This window comes from Balearica regulorum, chromosome 11 (genome assembly GCF_011004875.1).
Source record: "Balearica regulorum gibbericeps isolate bBalReg1 chromosome 11, bBalReg1.pri, whole genome shotgun sequence".
In the NCBI taxonomy this organism is placed as follows: Eukaryota; Metazoa; Chordata; class Aves; order Gruiformes; family Gruidae; genus Balearica; species Balearica regulorum.
The window spans coordinates 22291283-22299332 of record NC_046194.1 but is presented as its reverse complement, the minus strand read 5'-3'; positions in this window follow the sequence as shown (position 1 = coordinate 22299332).

The window sequence follows — 8050 nt, the reverse complement described above, 5'->3', positions numbered from 1 at the left end:
AAGTAACTAACTTATCAAATGTCATCCTTTGCCTCTGATTTGATGGGGCTGGTAATATTTGGACAATGCTAAGGAATGGACAATGGAGGAATTTCTAAAATCTCATAAAAGACTTTGAAAATACGTCCCTGTAACACCACATCTAGCATTCTGTCATAGAACAACTTCTGCCAATTGCATATAACCAAACAAGGGCTTAACCTAAGGCTGGTATTTTCAATTGCTTTAAATGTTAAAATTGTTGCTGTATTATGAAAAGTGATTTTATTAAAATGTCATTAAACAAAAATCAGCATTAACATTTGAGTGCCACCACTACCACCAACTTCCCCTGAGAGATCTGCAGCGCAATCGGAGTTTTGCGTGGGAGCTGGCCAGATACATCATCCTGACTGGGTTTCTCACAGGTATGACTGAAGACAAAATTTGCCTGTATAACAGGATGCTTAACAGTTTCGTTTGTAAAGAATACTGATCCTTCAAGAGCTGTTTCTCAGGCTTTATGAATCTAAAAGGAATTAAAAAAAATAATAGGTTTGTCACTAAAATGAGAAGATATCACTTCGAACACGATTAAGGAATAGCTCCTCTGAGGAAAAGGCTATTTTCCCCTGTTGATTTACAGAGCAAAACTGCATTTCAGCAGATGGCTCATTAAATTCTTGCACCATGACTGTAGTAGGAGAAGAAAAAAAACCCAAAACAAACCCCCGCACACACCACAAACATGGGAATAAGATGCACTGGCTGCTAGCTGTGTAATAAAACCTTTTTTTTTTAGTTTTTATTCATGCACTGACCAGCAGACTTAATATCTAAACCTAGTTTACAAAAGAATTCTCCTCATGTTTACAAGCTAGTCTCTATTTAAAGTGGCATTGTTTGCAGATAAGATATATCTTTAGACAAAAGACTGAGAACAGATTCCATCTAACATTTCCTGCTAGGATTTCTTTTCCTTAAAAAGGGAAGGTTCATGGGGTTTTTTTCTGTACACTTTCTGCTAAAATTTGAGATCCAAGTTTGGAAATCTCAGCAACAATCTTTATTGCCATCCATTCCATGGCCTGCCCTTCCTGTTTTCCAAAAACAAAATGCTGTATTTATTTTGCAAATGGGATATCCTGTTGGAAGGCTTTGAGAAAAAAAGAAAGAACACACTGAGCCTGGGACCTCAAGTACTCCTTCCTGTACTTTAAGAGACATAAAGAAATAGTTCTAGTCAAAAAAGGAAATATGGCAGGAAAAAACACTTGGGAGTTACAGTCACAGCAATACTTGAGGAATAAATAGTACAGAAATAATTATAATTATATAAATGGTTATTTTTTCATGGAAGTTCCTACATAGTGTGTATAAAGCCTCCTTTCAATATTGTAAACTTGGAGTAAAACACTGACAGGAACACGTATGAGCTTCATTCATGGACTAGACTCTATCATATTGTTCTTTAGCAGCAGCAGAACAAACAGAGGGTCCTTTTGCTAAGTCAGTTAGAAAATTTTTGAATTTTCATTAAATATAAGCGGGCTTCCTCCAGACAGCCATCTGTATAGTCATCTCCTACACAGGGTCCTTAATTTTTATTTCAGTAGTACATTTCCATGCTTTTAGCAGTCAAAGCAACTTCCCCATTAGCCTTATACAGCAAGAGAGCGAAGGAAATAATGACAGTAAAAATGAAATGGTCAGGTTTTGCTTATGTCTGAGTGAGATCCAGCTGCCTGAACAGGGGCCTCTCCTGCCACCACAGACACTGTGGGGCACCTCTTCAGCCTCCAGCTGCCGTTCTAGAGGAATGCGGGTCTTTTGCAGTCTGTGTCACATTTGCCAGCCCGTAGAGATCTTTTGGATAGCCTTAAGGATGTATCTACAGGATCACGTATTTACTTTAGTTTCCTGCTTCACCCTGGTTTTTCTTCCTGATTGAAGTCAAAAGGGGGATGTGACAGACATGACAGTCAGGAAGGGATATTCCCATAGCAAAGATAGAGACAGAAGATAAGAATTATTGTCATTGAAACAATTAACAGTAGTATAGAATTCTATGAAGTGGAGCTTCTTCTAATATTATAATTAATTAAATCAATACATTATAATTGCTAAGACTGCACCTTAATATCTCACGCTATTTAAAAAGTTGCTGGAGTCACATTAGATTTGGAGCTTGAAGATTCAAGAATGCCCAGTATATCAGAATATGGGAATTAAGACTAAGACAGAACCCTTGACGTTAATGAAAGAGCCTTTTTAATTTAGCCAATTAAAAAAAAGATACATTTAAATCAAAGAAACCAGCTGAATTTTAGCACAAAGCTAGGATAATCATTATCCATTTGTCCTAATGTTCTTTTGAGCAATCACTTTGTGCAAGGCTTATGTGGGACTAGAAGAAATTCTCACCCCCATAGGAAAAAAAGCCCCCAAACCTTTTTTTTCTTCAATAATCGGAATTCATCCCTCCTCAAAATCTTCACAGTAACTGAAAATACAGAGATTGCTTGCAAAGGATGAGAACACGAGAACACTAACACTGCTATTCTTTATTATCTGTACTCTCAGATATAAAGAAAATCAAAAACTTCATGGTTATTTATAATATGAAAGGAAAAAGAATTTTGTAAGCATGACCCATGCTGCAGGGTCAATCTATCCAGGCTAAGTAATAACCATGCACTAAGTAGCTCCCTAGTCTAGTCTGACTAGCTGCAGAGATTCAGAGTGCTGCTACAAGAATGAGAATGACATTTTGACATACTGTCTACAACTAAAACTATTCTAGCTACAATATACTAGTTTCTGAGAAATGGAAATAAGGCTACTGGGTGATATTCACAGCTGGGCCCTGAGAAATTCTAAAGAGAAGAACAACTAGGACATGACTCAGAGGGACATTGGTGAATGTTTGTGAATTGTGTAAAGATGAAAAATTGCAGAAAGCAAATGATAAAGGAAAAAATAGCCAGTCTACAGAGCAGAGTCAAAACTCCTGGGAAAATTCTTGGTTCTGTTCCAGAGTCACACTGTGACCATAGGCAAATCTGAGCGCCCCATTTTCCCATATGAAAAATGAAGCTAACACTTAGGTCATATCAGACTTATGACAATTATTCAAAAGCTCTTTGGAAGCTCTGGATCCAACACAGCATGTATTCAACACTTTGGAGACAAATACTACCCTGCACATAGCCATCAAGGGGTACAGATACTCAGACTTACAGCGCTACGAGCGGTTCTCTAAATCAGCTAATAGAATTATTACCCGTGTGGATAAGGTTCTTTTCATCTCCAAAGATAGCACATATTCTTTGGCATGCAGACTACAAAACATGGGAAAGGAGCTATGTGTTTGCGTAGCAATCATACAGCAATTACCTGCATGCACTTTCCTCTTTCTGTCATTGTCACCAAAAGCTAAGAACAACAAAAACTTATGAATGAGTGGAAAATAAATCAATGGGATACTCAGAGCTCTTCATTGTGACCTCCAAGCTTGTTTTGGAAAAGCTTTGCTAATGTAGTGATACTCACCTTTAAACATCACCTTGATTTTAAACCCTACCCTACTTTTTCATTCCACCCCTTTATGGATTCACACACACTGATCACTGCTCAGAGGACTCAGTTAAGGACAACCAGAGAACTAAGCCAGGCACTTCCAGTAACTTTTTCAGTCCTAAAGCCTGTGTAGAATTAACAGTGCTGGTACGATAATCCTGTTTATTCTGTATTTGAGAGATTTCCTCTGTATGACTGATGGCTATTGAGAAACGTCTGCCATAGCAACACCAAGCAGTGTTAGTCAGATGGTACCTTTTGATCTCCTGCCACATTGGCAACAGTCCTGTTGTGCTGGTTTCAAAACTGAAAGGTGTCTCTGCCTTACTCGGCACAGGACCTTGCCTGGTTGGAGTTGTAATGTTTCATTTTAAAGCCTTTTGAGGCAAGGAAGAATTACTTCAGACAGACACACTAGGAAAGAAAGAACCTACTACAAAGTTATATTATACTGTCTGGTTAATACACAAGCAGCATCTTCCAAAACCTAAACTCAGGTGTCAGTCAACAGCTACAGAAATTGAAATAAGAGAATAAACTGATGTAATTTTCACCTTCATTTAGCATTTCTACACGTATGCCAGCTGAGACTCTCTCATCAACTTTCAAGGTCAGTCCAGTGAGCCGAATGGAATACCGCCTTCCTCTCCACAGCTCTGCATGTAAGACCTGAACAGGCCCGAAGGAAGATTTATACCGCTTTAGATTTGCTTCTAATTTTACTGCATCTTTTGGATACTACTTGTGCAATCCAAGGAGTCATTAAAAAAAATATCAAAAGGGAATTCTTTAGTTATTTCTCCACAATCCACATACTAGAACTGTGTGTGCGTGTCTTCAGAAGGACTATTTGCAAAACAAAAGTCAGGATACAATGGAAGAGTTCCGACATGTCTTTTTTTTTCCCCCCTCTCAGTTCTGACGTTGCCACTGACTTCATAATCAGAGCTTCACTGCTTCACCACATCATACGCATTGGGTCATATGCTCAGCAATAACAAGTATAAAGGAGGAGCAGGAACGGCACAGCAGGTAAGAGACTGGGTTGTGCTTTAAGAGATATATTCCAGTTGTACTTAAATTTCTTGCTGTACTATTGCCTTCTTGCCAGATGAATTCTCTCTGCCTCATTTCTCAATCTATAGAAAGTGAGTATTATTTTTGTACCTACAAGTAGTATTAGGAAGCTAACCTAGTTAATGGTTGCGAGATGATCCTATGTTCCACTACTGGTAGCTATGTAAATAGCTAGATATTCAGGAAAATTATATGTAGGATATTAAGCTCAGCAAACATACAAATAAACATTGTTAGCCATGACTATTCTCAAAATGTCTTTACTCCACAGAATTATGCCAAGTGATTTATAAATAGTTCATAGAAGTATCTATGCAGATAATCATCTACCCCCAAACTATCTCACACTCAGTTTAGCAGCCACAGAAGTTGCAGTGTAACAGATTAGATTTGAGCAAAAATACTTATCCACAGCTGCTAGAAGCATAAAGATAGAAAATATCTGCAAAATACTTTGATCTTCATGAATATAAGGCACTATAAAAGGTAAGAAAAACTATTATACAGCTGTAATAGTGGAAACAAGGATTGTTATGCAAAACAAATGTAATGATGCATTTATTCAAGTACACTCTCTTTCAAATAATCAGAACTTAAACTCAGATACTTTAGAGAAAACTTCAGTAAACCCCACACTACACAATTCTGGAAAACTACCCCTGAAAATTTGTACCTTGAGGCACAAGGACCAAGATGCTTTAAACACCATACTTCCTATGACTCATGTAATTATCACATCTTTATCCAAATCCTTCTAAGCTCTTTGTTCTGAATAATATCTTGCAGCAATAAATTGCACATGCCATTTGTCCTCCTATAAAAACTAGAGCCACTCCCACTTAACACCTTTTGAAGAAAAGCAGAGAGGATCATCTATGCATTTTTCCTTTTAGAAAACATTTCCCACAATATCTGTTTGCTTGCGTAACTCCCCTCAAGTTCTGAGGTGCAAATCTGAGTAACAACAGCCTCCCAGCGCCAGATTCTTTAGCCCATTAAGGCTACAATCAAAAAGGTCACTCACTGGGCAATGACAGGTACGGTACCTTCCCAAATAAGCAGATTCAATGCCCACACATTTCTATTTTTAAACTCATCTTTTGCTTCAACGTTGCAGATGCTGTGCACTTTAAGCAACAGCTGCAGTTACAAACCTCCCACATAAGACACTTCAGAGCTTCTTTCAAGGTGACATTGGAAATTTTGCTTTAACACCAAACTCGAATGTTTCCAACTCATGAGATTATACTGAGATTTGCAGAAATCCATTCAGTTAACCAGAACAAATGAACCAAAAGTATTTTATTTATTTTTAACAATCTGGTTCATAATGCATTTTTAACAATGCTAATTGCAAGGCTACTACTTAGAGTAGCTTCCCTCAAAAGGGCACAGTCAACATAAATAGCTTAAAGGCTCTTTTTAAGTTTACTGAATAATTTTGAACCCTATAAACCATTCAATTAGAAGACTATATGCAAACTTAATACTCAAAAACATATATCTCAGCTGCTGAGAATGTGCTTGCATCTGTAACGAGCTGTTGGAAGAGATGCAATTCAGTTCAGCTCTCAGTGACTTGAGCTCATCTGCTTATAACTCACGGTGAAGAACAGGATTTCATCATTGTACTCCTGAACAGATCAAGATTCATTGTACTGCCATAAATTAAATAGATTAAGTAATGTGCCAACAGCAAAATTGAACCTGGTGATCTGAGCTGAAAGCTGAATCTAGGTTTCCTCAGCTGCTGTTCAGTATTTTTATCCCTTCTGCTCTCACCAAACAGCTGTACACTCAAAATTTAGGATAATAAGCATGAGCAGTAGCAGTAAGTAGTGTATTTATTGAGAGTAAACTGGTGTGTGATGACCACGGAGCCCGTATCAGTCAACATGACTGTTACAGACATGTATGTTTAAAGCCTTCTCAATGCCTCTATTCATTCCCCAATAGCTTTCAGTTTGGGCAATAATCATCATGTAACTTTACCAAGGATCTTCTTATTCTTAGGACTTGCCTATATTCCATTCTGAAAAAACAGAGCAAGAATTCCTATGTTTCCCTCAATTTTTTTTCTTGAAGCTCCTGGGCAGTTCCAGCAGCACTGGCAACTACAAGAGCTGCATGAAGAACAGAGCTTTAGTGCAACTAAATTCTACACTCTGTGATTTTTGGTCACCTGTCTCATGTATAGAAAGGGCATTAGGTAGACCCATTTTTGTAAAGTGCTCCAAAACCAGATATGAAACATTAGGAAAGTTCAAACAACCATTCTCTAAATATGAAAACTAATAGTACTCAGGTCCCTATGCAGTTTTCCCTTTGCAACTCCCATTTTTCTCCAAGTCATTTCTTTCTTTGCCTTTTACTTCCACTGCCACTTATGTCCTTGCTTATTGACCTATTTTATTTGTGCATACTCCAGCCACCTGTGCCACTGAGTAGAGCCTTGAATAGCAACAGGAATGGAGCTCGGTCAGTTGGCTAAGAAAAAGCACGGAACAAAGCAATGATGTTTGATGCCCACTCATGTTTACTAGCAGTGGGGAAATATATCAGTACTTCATTTTGTTTGTATCTGGCAACTTGAAATAAAACTTGTTTTTTTTAAACAACAGTATTACATTTAATTTCCAGGGAGAGAAAAGATTAGCTGGGTTGTTGGGGAGGGGATTGGCGGGGCAGTGGAGAAAGCTGGATGCAGGGATTTGGAGAGGGGATAATTTCTGAGCTAATTCTCTTTTACACTGTGTTGGGGGTGGGGATTTAATCAATGTTAGTATTAACAGGAGCTGTGAAACTTGCTGCAGGCAGGACTACGTTGATCCTTTTTTAGCTTGGTCAATTACTAACTAGAAATTTGAATAGCACTTAATAGGGGTACTTAATCAGCCATGTAGGCTTTGTCTGTGCTATGTATTAAAAGTGCCACCTAGTGGAAAATATCACTGTAATGAGAGGCTATTTCTGTGACTAATTTTAATTAATGAGTGACTATACAGCTATATATGAAATGTAGCTGTAGATCATTCAGTCACCTATACTGAGACACTCCGTCATATCCGGGGTTATTTTCCCTACTAAAGGGGTGGGGGGGGGGCAGGGGGGGAGCATGCTAGTTTCAGCAGCAACATCCCCCCCCAAATCCTTGATGCTAGTTAAGAATTAGATTTAAATAATCCACATACAGTCTGCGGTCAGCAACTAACTCCCTAATAGTACCGATGGTGCGAAGAACAGAATGTGCACCTAGAGACCTGTGTTCACAGAGCTCTCAAAACCATAAAGACAGGATTTAGCAGCCCTAATTTAGTTCTGCCATATATTAAAAAATAACACAGTTTTCTTCTAAATCTCAAAGAGCTGTAGACATGCAAATTTCCACCAGAAAAGTGTTAAACATACATACAGA